This window comes from Euprymna scolopes, chromosome 17 (assembly GCF_053919585.1).
Source record: "Euprymna scolopes isolate OS-2025 chromosome 17, ASM5391958v1, whole genome shotgun sequence".
Lineage (NCBI taxonomy): Eukaryota > Metazoa > Mollusca > Cephalopoda > Sepiida > Sepiolidae > Euprymna > Euprymna scolopes.
Genome location: NC_136498.1, coordinates 27,622,728 through 27,637,727, shown reverse-complemented (window position 1 = coordinate 27,637,727; position 15,000 = coordinate 27,622,728).

Genomic DNA, 15,000 nt, shown 5'->3' with positions numbered 1-15,000 from the left:
GGCCAGAAATTTGGCTGTTAAGGAGTCAAAGTTCAACGATTTGACCTTTGAGAACTCTACCAAACTCTTCCGACAATTTTGGGTCTAAACATTTGAAAGTTTAAATATAGTTTCCTTAGACATGGATCTAACTTAATAACTTGATTTGAGCCCAAAACTATAAATTTTAAGATGTCATAATAGGGGTCAAAGTTAAAAAAATGAATCCTATTTTTTTTTGTTTTTGCTCACCATACATCTCCAAACACCCGGGCAATGCTGGGCACCCATGCTAGTATAATATAAAGCTGAACGTTTGTGTGTGTATCTGGTCACGAATAGGCTCCTATATGGTTGACTATTATAGAAAACTGATCACATATAATGATAGAAGATGTATCGAGACACAGGAATGGGTATGTTTGATCTGGCATAATGATGATTCATTAAAATTGTGGAGTCTGCATATGCGCCTGGTTAGCAGTGTCAGAAATTTCGTGAAAATAGTGAATAATTCCACCCCATCTTTCCAAGCTTATAACTCCTCGAAAAATGTAATTCAAGCCCTAATTTTTTTTTCAATTAAAGGAGTAAGGACCAAGGTTTTATTTAAAAAAAAAAAAAAACAAAACAATGTGTTTTTTTTTTTTTTAAAAGGTTTTAAACTTCGGACTTTACAGGTAAATTTCTAAAAAACTGATTTTTTTTTTGTTTTAAATTTGAATATATTATTTATTGACCTTTTCTCTTCAATTTGTGATATATAAACCTATTAAACATAAATTAATTATTTACTTTTTAATAGACATTTCAAAATAAGAGGCGTAAATTATTCGACCCCCTATCTTTCTAAGCTTATAACTCCTCGAAAAATGTAATTCAAGCCCTAATTTTTTTTTCAATTAAAGGAGCAAGGACCAAGGTTTCATTAAAAAAAAAAAAAAAAAGACAAAAAGAAAAAATGTGTTCTTATAAAATAAGGTTTTAAACTTCGGACTTTACAGGTAAATTTCTAAAAAACTGATTTTTTTTTTTTGTTTTAAATTTGAATATATTATTTATTGACCTTTTCTCTTCAATTTGTGATATATAAACCTATTAAACATAAATTAATTATTTACTTTTTAATAGACATTTCAAAATGGGGGGGGCGTGAAAATGGGGGGGCGTGAAAATGGGGGGGCGTGAATTTAAAAAAAACGTTTGTCTAAAATATTATATTCGGTTTATTGGAAAGAACATAAAATTTCACATTGACCCTGAAAATATCGTAAAAATAGAATCAATAGAAAAATTTTGATAGATTTTTAAAATTTAAAAATTTAAAAATATTGAGTTTAAAAATTGAAAAATATTGAGTTCGGAAAATTCATTACTGTTTTAAAAAAAAAATAAAAATATTTTTATTACTTTTAAAACAACTGTAATAGTTTATTTTGGAAGTATAATCCATAAAGAAAATAAATAACCCACTTTTAACAGAGAAATTACGAGATTTTTATATTGTATTCGCAGTTTCGTGTTAGGGGTGTCAAAAATTCCTACAAAAATTCTGATACTGCTAGCGCCTGGTCCACAAAGTATGGAAATAAAAAATTTAAAAATTAAAAAAAAAACGTTTACAAGTGTTTTTGATATAGATGTACATAATAATACTTTGATAAGTATGTTTTAACTTAAATAGGGATGGTATAATAAAATTATGGGGTCTGCGTTCGCGCCTAGCCTCCATAGAATGGAAATAGGCACAAACTTTAATAAAGACTTTTCATATCTATCTGCATAAGTATATTTTGATAATTATGTTTCAGTTTGAAGAAATATGGTATAATAAAATTATGGGATGTTCGTTCGTGCCTGACCTCCATAGAATGGAAATATGTCACAAAGTTTAACAATTTTTTTTTAATATAGATTCACAGAATATTGTGATAAGTGTTTCAGTGTGAACAAGTATGGTATAATAAATTATGGGGTTTATCTATTTTATTTTTACTTTCATCATATTTTGCTTTGGTTTTGATACCCCCAAATTCGAAGCTATCTCTTTACAACCCTTCCTTTTCAGAACCTATTGTTGTATATTGGTTTATATTGGAGAAGATGATATATTAAAATATGTCATCTGTTATCTAGTAGATGTAAGATATTGTTCTTTTAACAGACAGATAATAAACGTATAAATCGTATGTATCTTGTTAGCCAGGGGACATGATATTGACGTGTAAACTGAGTCATGTTGTATCAGACTTATCACACGGGATATTTTTACAGTTCATATATAAGAAGAATAATATATGCTTCATACCTTTTTCTGGAAGAGTTCTTCTGTATCTTCCCGCTGCTCCATGACGAACCATGAAGCGATATAATTGAGACAACTGTTCTTATTTGTGAAACCATTAAAATAACTCTTTATATTTTTATAATATAAATTTATTACAGTTGTCTCAAATGGTTTTCACGGGATCTGCAGTTTCTACATTTTCTATTCTTACAGCCCGCTCCTAGCTGTCTGTCCACCCTTGTCTAGACGTCTGTCTGCTCTGGTGGTCAATCCTCAACTCTCTGAATCTCTCCAAAACTAACTACATCACGTGTTCTCTTACGTCACCTAATTACATGTCTCGTGCCTATCTAATCCACCTAGTTATTTGTTTATTCAAAACCCAAAAATAATGTTTACATATATTTTCTATTTTCACATTCTTTTTGCGATTCACAGGTCAATCATTTCGTTCGCAAGTTAATTGTTTATTTTTCTAATCATGATAACTGATCCAGCGACCATCCGTCGCTCAAATCAATTAACAAGAATACAATAACAATAATAATAATGTTTTGACCATTGCTCCCGCTTGCCACAGTTAACAGATACTACGCTATGATCACAGCATAAAGGGTCATAACATTACACTATCATACTTTCATAAATCAGAGTCCATTTTCTGTAGGCTGTTTTTGCGCCCAGTCAACGACGGGTACTTCTGCTAGTATATATATATATATTGAATCTTGTGATAGCTAGTCTTACAAAATATTTTTAGAAGGTAATATCTTTATATAAGACAATCCCAGCCAAAAAACGTTTCTTTTTTTTTGGGGGGGGGGGTTCTTCGGCATATCAACCCTTTTCAGGTTATTTAATGCCGAATCGATGTAGATCATCTCCTCAGAGGAAAAGTCATTAGCAAAATATTAGATCTGATTTGAAATTAGTTTGCTATTCAGCACATACAAAGAAAATATATTAATTATTAAATCTTTTTAAGGGACATAGATAAAAAAGATGAAGGTTGAAACAGAGAAAGGATATGAAATTACGGTATCCGAGTAAAATGGTAATCCTTGAATAAAGTGGGATGATGTTGTTAGAATCCAAGTTAGTTGATGAAATCCACATTGATCATAAGAATACCCTTCATAGAAAGAGAAAGTCAACTCGATGGAAATTGCTCAATTTGTATGTTACATTTGCTTCAAGATGTGCAAATCTGCAGCAGGAGTGCAGAGTCGTCTGAGATGGCATGGACAAGATTCGCAGAACTCAATGTGACGGCGACCATCTGGAAAGATGCAGCAATCATGTATGTATGTATGAATGTCAGGTCATGGCATATGCTACTGGTACCATGTAACCCAGTACTACCTGCCTCATGGTCGGGTCACCGGCGACTAAACTGGTACCCCCACCAGACTTGTTTGGTGAGGAGGGTGACTATCTCCCTGAAGGATTAAAAACAAGACCTTCCAAAGGGCGAATGAACTCTTTTTCGGGGTCAACGGCCAACTAGCACAGTGTGTGTTTGTGTGTATGTATGTGTGTGTGTGTTGGGGTGGAGAGGACTCCTGTAAGCCGTGGTGAATGCAACCTTTCTAGGAGAAACAAATCTCTGATTTAAAAAAATCATAAAGCGGGAGACCAGTACCAGCATTAAGGCATTTGTCTATAAAAGTGATCCTGTGGCGATGAAAAAGTTGTGACACGTGGAGGCTCGAAATGGTGGAAGCATGTAATAATAGATCTCAATGACCATCTTCAGTGTCATGCCTGCTTGAGAGTGTGAATTCAACGGTAGGACTAAAAAAGAAGGTCATTTTTGAGCTTATGGACTTTAAGTGTCAGAGAGAGTGGCACTCGTCTGACAAGACGTTGCAATCATCATGTATGTATGCATGTATGTATGCATGTATGTATGTATGTATGTATGTATATTTGCCTAAAACTTTCGATAGATGCAACGGATTTTCACAAGATCAGTATCGTTTTGAAGCTCGACCCTTTGGACGACAAATATCGAAAAATTGGCTAAAAACATTAATTCTTTCACTTTCAACTGGGCAGTTTTCTATAAGGAGTGTTGTTTTTTGCGTCGACATTTTTGCAAGTCATCGTATCGGTTGGAATGACTTTACTAATTTCAACGTTCTGAACTTCCAGTCGCGTCATTGAGTAGGGTAAGATGTCAGATTTTCTTCATTTTTTTCCGCCTTCGCGCCAAGGGTTTGAGCCTGCCTTGCTACTACCACTTTTACTTTTATATATTAAGATAAAAATATGAAATATAAAATAAACGGTAAGTTTTTAAGCATTTTTCCCGTGTCCCTAATTAAATGAAGACAAGAGAGTAAAAAAAATGAATAGAAAAAAAAATAAAAACTTATTTACATCCGTAAGTATTCGAATAAGAGGGAAGGGAGGTCACAAACATATATATATATATATATATATATATATATATATATATATATATATATATATTTATATATATTTATATATATATATACACCAAAATATATATCAATCAATTTGATTTAAAAAATGGGCGACATCACTGACATCGAAAACACTATATATATATATATATATATATATATATATATATATATATATATATATATATATATATATATATTGTGTACAGAAAGTTGTTAGTTGAGACAGATCATTGGTACCGTCGGTTTCAAGCCCGATAATAAGGCCCGTTTAAGGTATCCTTATCAAGCTCTCTTCAGCCAATATTCGTCTATCTTATAACCGGAAGTGTGAAGTATATATGCCTCGCAAATTCACGTTCAAATCTCGTTTTGTTTAATCCCCCCCCCCTTTTTATATATATATATATATATATATATATATATATATATATATATATATATATATATATATATATATATATATATATATATATATATACTTCAGAATAGTTTTTATTTAACAATCAGTTGTTATGGAAACGTGAGATTGTAAGGTTTACAAAATATTACTGGCAGTAATATTCTATAAATTATCCCATCTAAACAAGAATTGCTCGTTATGCAAGATAAAGCAAATAAAATAAATTGTGATTCAATGAATTTCAAAAAACTCACATTGAAATGAATTTCATATCAAAGAATTTTTATTATTCTAAGCAAGACAAAGAATGCTTTAAAAAGTTAATCTTCTAAAGCATTCTTTGTCTTGCTTAGAATAATAAAAATTCTTTGATATGAAATTCATTTCAATGAGAGTTTTTTGAAATTCATTGAATTACAATTTAATATATATATATATATATATATATATATATATATATATATATATATATATATATATATATATATACTAGCCGAGAGACCCGACATTTTAGGGGTATCGTTTAGTGTTTTTTTTTTAATCAAATTGATTGACTGCCTGCTCTAGTTAAGGACGGTCCCTGCAGTGTACCGAGAGGTAAGTTCACATGCGTCCCCTCAGTGACTTAGTCTGCAATACATTTTAGCCTACATTGTACTATAGAGAACCTAGTGTTAGTTTTATAAAAAGTATCTGTTTATTCGGCGTTTTTCGTTTCGTCTGTAGTAGAGTGGAAAATAGTACGGCAGGCCAGCACATGTAGAAACTTAGACGACCAATTTGAATGAGAAATCATCTATTCTAAACACAAATGCAAACAAAAAACATGAATAAGTAATAATAATTATGGTAATTATAATTATATCAATAAGAAATAAACAAATACACTAATATAAAATAAAAATGTAAGTGAAAAAATACATATTAAAACTAGGACAATTTCAAACACAAACAAAAGAGAACCCGAATCCTCGCCAAAAACAACGGGCAAATTTGAGGTCATATTACTCTTGCCTGATAAATGCGTGCTCATTGGCAACGATAAATGGTTGTGCGTCTAATAAAGAATCTGAGTGGTTTAAATAGAAAACTCATATAACTCGGGAACATATAGAAACACGTAACACGATTCTGTGTAATAGCTTAATGACTCTTCACGAGGATGAAACGCGGAAAATTCTGTGTAGCCATATATATTTTCTAAACTAGCTTTACTTACATATTGAGCATTTGAGTATTGTCTAAGTAAATTCCTAAAATAGATACATATAATTTTATGTAACTACATAAAATTATATATATATATATATATATATATATATGTATATATATGTATATGCATATATATATATGTATATGTATGTATATATATATACATATATATGTATATATATGTATATATATATATGTATATGCATATATATATGCATATGTATGTATATATATAAATATATATACATATAAATAAATATATATATGTATATATATATATATATATATATATATATATATATATATATATATATATATAGTAAGTTATAAAATGTATATGACGATTAAGCTACACTGAATATTCCGCGTTTCATCCACTCTAGGATTCTTCAGGCTTATGCGCGAATTCTGTGGTTGTTTGTCGTTTTTATATGCGCATCTTCTCAATAGATTTTAGTTAGCCAATCAGCTTTCTAGTATCCACCGCGCTCTTCCTATCAGCCAATGAGCATGCATAAATTAAGTAGTTTTATATATATATATATATATATATATATATATATATATATATATATATATATATATATATATATATATATACTATATTTAAATTTCGTTTATAATGCTATAATCGTTGACAAGCTTTTGATCTGGGGGGGTTGTTTTTTTATTAACTATGGTTATTGCTTTTTCATAAAAATGACATTTTACCATTAGTCATGTGACAACAAGAAAGAAATTACGGTTAATCTTTTCCACCCACGAAAGTGAAACAAACGTAATTAAATACATGCCAATCATTGTAATGAAGTTGTAGATATGGACTTGTAGCACCTACAAACTGAATTGATAGCAAAATTATAACTAATAAATCGGTGTACTTTTAGACGGCATTCAATCTAGATTCGACCTACTCAGTTCGGTTCCAAGAACTCGATTCCCCGCCCTCTCGATTTCGGGTTTTTATAACGTCTTTTGGGGGTCGAAGCCTCATTAGTATGCAAATCAATGTATATCAAACTACAATGAGTTCGTAGGTGAGTGTGTATTAAATGTCTATGTAGGGGGGGATTGGGGATGCTCAACTTGACGTGTCACCGATACATCGAAAAATTGGCTTCTCATGAGTCGACTTTCGATAGAGAAATTTGCGTGGAACACTGTACTCGACGGCCCCTTTCCTGGATTCGTATTTAACCATTCGGTTTTTAACAGCGCTTAAACTGGGTTAGCAGTAGTAGCCATATGCAAATCCCGGAGGCAATGGGAAATGTGACGTCACAGCAGGGCTAAAAAGGCACATGTATTCGAAGAAGGAGTGTTTGGAGAAGTGGAATTCGATACGTATATGGATGGCATAGATGAAAAGTTACACACGGTCGGAGAAGGAGAAATGAATGGTTTAAATATTTAGGAAAATTGCGTTGTTGGAAATATCAAATATAAAGGTTTTGTTTAAAAAAATCGAGTTTTCTCTTTCTTCTGTTCCTTGTGACGGAAGTCTATAACGGGTTGAGTCCGTTAAAAGGCGATGACACCGTTAAAAAAAGTGTACATCATTATAGGTTGAGGATGGTCATAGGTTTAGGGGCGAATCGCAGCGTTTTTAGAGAATGCCGAATTGTATTCAAAAAGCTTCGACCTCCTAGAAAAGAATTCCACAGGGACTTAGAGGGGGCAGTTGACGATCCGTTCGCCTACCGGTTTGGATTGTCGGAGAAGGAGATTTGCCTCTAATGGAGTTGAGTGTCACAGACGAGTTCGTAATGGATTAATTGCCTCTCAATGCTATACAACACAGTTCCGGAATGGAGGAGTCGCCCAGATGTCCTCGGTACGACACGCTCGAAGAAAAAACTCACGATTAATGTCGCCAACACCAGCAGTTCTGCGAGTATGTCAAACAAAACGTATTTTACCGAAAACATAGTCAACAGAATCAACAAGGTCGGGTTGGCGTCGGACAGGAAAAGAAGACTGGTTTTTCTCGCGACCTTAACTATAGTGTTAATTTTGGTGTTGACGTCGTGTCTGAGAAATTACTAAGTGTTTGAATCTCATGCTGATCAGAATGTGATCGCTAGGTTTAAGCACTAGCTGAAGGTCAAGATCAGATGTGATGGAAAATATTACACTCCTCGATTTTTGAAAAAAAAGTGAATACAGTGTGTACAAAAAAGGTCAAGTATGTGAACCTGTTCTTTGGTCCTGTCGGACCCCGGCATTTTATGTAAGTTTAGCCTCTTAGGTAGTCAAGTGAATGAGTTATCCACCCACCCACACATACATTGGGAAGAGAACTCTTCTAAGATGACCACTTCATACTTTAAAATTTTTTCTTTGACCTCTCCTAAACTGCATTTATATTGGAAAGATAAGCTCACTCTCCAAAATCCAGCTCCTGTTTCTCTTTCCTCCCATTTACATCCCACTCCCATTTAGAGATTGACCTATTTGTTTTCGGTTCTAAACAAACTGGAAAACAGTGGGTAGTCTACTATTCACAAATGATTGGGAGGGTCTTATCAAGATATTTTTAAGTTTTTTCTTTCACTATTCCTCGTTAAAATCCCCCAATAAAATCTTTGTATATATATTTATAAACAATAAAATTTCCAATCAATTTAGAGATGTATTAGTGCAAATGTGGTATTGTGGTGACTGAGATCATTGTAGTTAAGAGTAAAATAGACATTGTTATCACTATAGACCAAGGATGACCAACGACACTTGTTTTCCCGCACATTTGATGGTCTTGTGCATAATTTATTTTAAATGTTATTTTTTTTAATTTTCTACAAAGAAATAATGAAAAGTGTAGTATCTGTTCTTTGTTGTTACATTTCATCCTTTTTCCCCTCTAATCCTTCTGGTCCTGGATATGACCTTAAACTATATCCGATGGTGAAGCTCCAGCTTGCGAGCTTTCGGGAGTGTGGAGTCACCCTTTAATTGCATTGCTCCCAGGTCCACTCTGACCCGGACTGGTATTACCTGTTAGGGTCCCAACTATGGGTTGAATAGAAACCGACTTGAAAAAAAAATATGTACTCTATTAAAAATTGTTCTTCAAAATCACTGGATTCGGCATTAAATAACCTAAAAAGTGTTGATATGCCGTAAAACAAAAACAACCAACCAACCAATCTCAAATCCTTCTAGACCGGGGCATGTATTTGATTTTTTTCCCAATCCGGAGTTTTAGAGATTTTCTCCACATTAAAAACCGGCATTATGTCTAACTCTTGTGTGTATGCCGATGGGAGGAAGTACATTTTGAACTGATTAAAATTTTATTCCAAACTTATGTAATACACAGACCTGTATAGATAAAAAAAAAAAAAAAAATGATAAACACGTCGTTTCCCAACGTATGTAATTTTATCTGAATGGCAATGTACAGAATTTTTTTATTATTTGGATATTTCGAACAACGGTTCTCATCCTGAGTTTTACTTTCACAATATTTATTTTTAGTCATTTTAACCTCCGACCTTCTTCATGTGTACATTATTATTTTTTTTTTTTTACATTTTCACCTCAAACAAGGCACAGTGCCAATCTGATTTAGGGGCTACTATCAGGGACATAAATTGCAGGGATACTATGTAGGGAGTTGAACAGCAAGGTGTCTGTTCACATTACACTTGAACTTCTTCATGTCATTACATTGGGGAAGCAGGAACCCGGAAGGGAATTCTAGAGTCTAGCAGTTCTAGTGAATTAAGCGATCTCTTCTGTGTAGAGGTGGAACTTTGCTACTTGTCGGGTTTGGCAAGAGTATTTACGCCAAGGCGGTACAAGGGCTTGCAGTTCGTCGGAGCATCCACCATTAAAGTACTTGTAACATAGGCAGAGGGATACAACATTTCATTGATGGGACAGAGGTTAAGGCGTAGATGCCAGTTTAGGACCTATCAGGTTGGCGACTCTCTTTTGAACTCTGTCCAGGAGTGAGAGACCAGTAGCAGATGCACCAGCCCAAATGTGACAACAATACTGGATACATGGGCGAATGGTGGCTTTATAGACGTACATGATACTTTCAGGCGTAAGTAACTTTCTAGCACGGTAGAGAGAGACCACCTTTTTCGCAGCGGCCTTCGAGGTCTCTGTTCCAACTCATGTTCCCTGTGAACGTTAAGCCGGGGAGTTTGAACGAATTACTTTCAGGTAATGTATCTTTACTAATAGCTATTGGTGGTTGAGAAGGTTTCTTGTAATTATTGAAGGAAACAACTTAGTTTTGGCAGTATTGAATGTAATCATCCATTTTTGTCCCCATTCCACTACAGATTGGGGGTCTTCCTCTAATATTTCTGTCATTGCCGTAGATATGTGCTCATTCGTTTTCCCATCGTGCCTGTTATAGAGCGAGGTATCATTAGCAAATATACCCATCTCAGAGACACTTTTACCAGGGGTGGGGGTTAATTTATAAATATTAGGAATAATAAAGGCCCAAAGGCTGACCCCTGAGGTACACCCGCATTTCTATAATATTATTTGGATGTAAGACCGTCGAGGACAACCTGAATTCTTCTCTTATTTAAGAAGGATTTAATTGTGTTTAGTATTCGTCCAGTGATACCATATTATCTGATTTCGCTGAGAAGACCATCGTGCCTAGATATATCTAGGGCTACTGCCCTACTCTCACTTGCTTTGTCCAGTGTATGTTATATACGTTCAGAGATTACACTTAGGATATCTGCTGTAGAACGGGCTTGGCTAAGTCCATACTGTTGGTCGGTCAGAAGTTTAGCAACTGTAAGTTGATGGACTAGATCTTGATTAATTAAGTGTGCGCTCATAACCAACTACCTGTCTCACACAGTCAACGAAATTATCTCGGGTTGCGTTACCTATGAAGAAGCAATCGATGTACTGAACGCTACATACATAAAGCCCCAAAACGAAGGATTTTAAGGAAACATTGGACTATTTCTTTAAAATCCTTCGTACAATAGGTAAAAATTGTAACTTATGCCCAATGACGGCATTAGAGGTCCACGAGCAACAGATTTTGAACGCCTTCATTAACGGCTTACGTAAAGCTCAGGTAAGACAACATCTTCTTGAGAATAAAATCATTACATTTAGAACAGCTTACGAGGGGCGTGCAATAAGTAATGCCCCTGACCCACTTCCCATAGCAGTAGAGCAACGAAGCTTGGCACAGTTATTAGTCTTTCTCTACGTAGGAACCACCAAGAGTTATGCATTTCTCCCATCGTTTGATGCAGTTCTGGAGACCGTTTTTGTAGAACACCCCAGGTTGGTCCTCCAACCACGATGTGACTTCAGAAATCAAGGCTGCATCATCTGGGAAACGCTTTTCATTCAAAAACAACTTCATGGCTAGGAAGAAGTGAAAGTCAGAGGGTGCAAGGTCAGGAGAGTAGGGAGGATGGGGAAGGATTTCATAACCACATGCCCGTGCTTCTGATCTGGCGACATGCGAGCTGTGGACTGGAGTGTTGTCCTGCAGGAGGAGGGTACCTTTGCTGATCTTGCCCCGCCTCTTGATTTTGATAGCTTCCCTTAATTTCCTCTAAAGTGAAGCATAATAGGGTCTTGTAATTGTGGTACCCTTTGCCAGGAAATCTGTCATCACTACTCCTTCCTGGTCCCAGAAGACTGTAAGCATGCACCCTTGTCTTCTTTGAAGGTGGTGAGTCCAAGTGCTTTCACTGCATTGACTGGGCTTTGGTATCTGGATCATAGTGATGGAACTAGGTTTCATCTTGTGTAATCAGTCTTTTTAAAACTTTGACTCATCTTCTTGGCACATCTCCAAATTTATCCTCGAGCACTCGACGCGTTCTCACTTCTGGAATGGTGTGAGCAACCTGGGAATCCATCTGGCAGACACCTTATGCATATGCAAATGGTCATGAATGATAGTTTCCACAGATCCTATACTAATCTTGACATCGTGGGCTATTTGGCGAATAGTAATGCGCCGATCTTCCAAAATGGCAACCTCAACTTGATGGACAGAACCCTCATCAATGGCAGAAGGGGGGCGACCAGGTCTGGGAGCGATTTCCACAGACTTCCGGCTATGTTTGAATTCACGATGCCTGCGTTTTACAAGGCCATATGATGGGGCATTATCACAATAAGTTTCTTTCATTTCATCAAAAGTCTCCTGTGGTGTGCGTCCTTTCAAATACAAAAACCGGATCACTGCTCAACATTCCACAGGCTCTATTTCAAACCTGACTCAGTTTAAACATCTATAAAACAGAAACCACAATTAGTTCTGAGCTGTAATTTGCCACATAACCCGTAGACATATAAATCATTGCACATGGAAAATTTCAGCTAGATCGGACAACTGGAAGTGGGTCAGAGCATTACTTATTGCACGCCCCTCGTACGAGCCAGCCTATTCCTTCGAATGTGCTATACAGCAGTCTACTTATTTACAGCTAGACACCGTGAGCATCACGCTAAACCAACCAGTCCAATGAAGCTTCAATAACAATCGGTCACTGTCGCTTTAAAAAGGGGCACTTGCTATTTTTGTGGTTTATCTAAACACCTACGAGTTTCATACCCTGCCATAGATGCTCGTTGTCATAAATATGGAAGACTTGGTCGTTTTTCAAAGGTTTGCAAGCCTTCTAAAACCCTATACAAAGCCACTCGTCAAAATGCATCATTATATAAATTTATATATATTTATATATATTATATCAATTGTTATGCAATAAAATTTAATGATCACAAAACAAAACAAAATGCAATGTCCTAATGGATTAAAACAAAGGAAGGAAATTCGCAAGTTAACCAATGTTTCTTTTCTCTCTTTTTCTTTTCTTTATATTATATAAATTAATATTTAGTTAAACGAAAGCAAATGTCTGAAGATTTGGGTTCGGCTATTCATGATAGTGAACATGATTGGGATAAAAAGGGGTAACTAATAATCACAGAAAATGTATAATCCGAATGATATGGATCATCCACATACATTCAAGAGAAGTCCTCGTCAAATTCCGAGTTTCCCGGAATTTTAACTTTCCCTTGATATTCGCGGTAGCAAGTTCATTCCTCACTTTGCAGTAAACATGGTTCTTTGTGGTATTTGCCCTTTTCTGTTGTAGCGATACATATATATAGGAATGTTGGCCCTTTATCCCGCTCAGTTATTTCCAAATTGAGCTTATTAGGGTGCGTGGCGAATTTAACAATTTCTATACCACGGATTCTGTCATTCCGCATTTGCCCGTTACGACAGTTGATTTCAGTGGGTTCATTTGCGCGCCAACTTTATTTCAAATTCCCTGCCCCCCTCTCTCTTTATGAAATAGAAAGGACTAATGAATGTGGGATGGTAAGGGGATAAAGAAATGTGTGACGTGACGAGGTGTGTGGAGGAGCCGTCCGTCTGCACCATTTCCGTTAGTAACTTGACGCGTGGGTCTTATGAATTACTTACTTTTATCTTATTTTCATCGATCGAATAAAAATCTAATTAAGGAAGGGGAAATTTTTGTCATCATGCATTTTAACTGATTCCCGTAACGGTATTAACACTTAGTCGCGCTTGCGCGTAACAGTGGGTATTAATAATAATAATAATGAGAAGAAGAAGAAGAAAAAGAAGAAGAAGAAAAAGAAAAAGAAGAAAAAGAAAAAGAAGAAGGAAATGATAATAATAGAGAGTCATTCCTATTGATTACAAAAGATGATACTACCAAAATAAAGATGATACCTAAACAGAAAAACCGAATCCCTAATAAGAGTCGGACACGATTAGAGTCAACTATATCAAAGCAAATATCGACAAGACACAAGAAAACAGCAAATCTAGAGTCTGTGGACAAATGGATGAAACGATAAACCACATAATACGTGAATATTGCAAACTAGTCTCAAATGAATACAAGAATAGATACGACTAGGTGGAGAAGTCAGTAGACAGAGAACTATGCAAACAACTGAAGCGGAAATTACAAAATCCCTTGAAGCGTGAAAGTACAAACAGATAAACCTATCCAAGCAAGAAGGCCAGATGTTATAATAGTTAACAAGAAGGAAATGTCTTGCTTGATCGTAAACTTCACCGTTTCAGTAGGCCACAGGGTGAGTATCACAAGAAGCAAATAAAATACACTGAACTTCCCAGAGAGCTAAAAAGAATGTGGAAGAAGAAGAAAATCAAGATGCAACTAATAATCGTAGGAGCACGAGGGGAAAAGAATGGAAGAAATTGGAATCAGGCAGATTACTGAGAAAATACAACGGACAGCTGAAATAATAAAGAAGACCCTTGAATGCAATGACCAATACACATGTGCTACAAACGCTAACCGGCTGTATGGAAACTGCAATGAAGATGAATTGAAAGAGGGAGGAACACCACGTGGAACCAAGAAAACTAAAACTATATAATCGTAAATTAACTGCCCATCCGTCCAAAAATATCAATTGTAATGCCGACATTACGTCGCACCACATCAAATAGTAGAGAAGGGTTAGAGGAGAATGAAAGACAAAGAGAAAGCACTCCAGACCTCCACTGGAAGAATGTAAAGAGAGCTGGGACCTTGAGGAAGCTTATTGCCATCCAAACTGTAGTGATGATCAATGGTCAGTGTCAGTGAGATATCAATGGTAAGCGGCTGTTGCGATAATGCAAATTTATTTGCTAAGGTTATCGAAAGGGGTGAAGAATA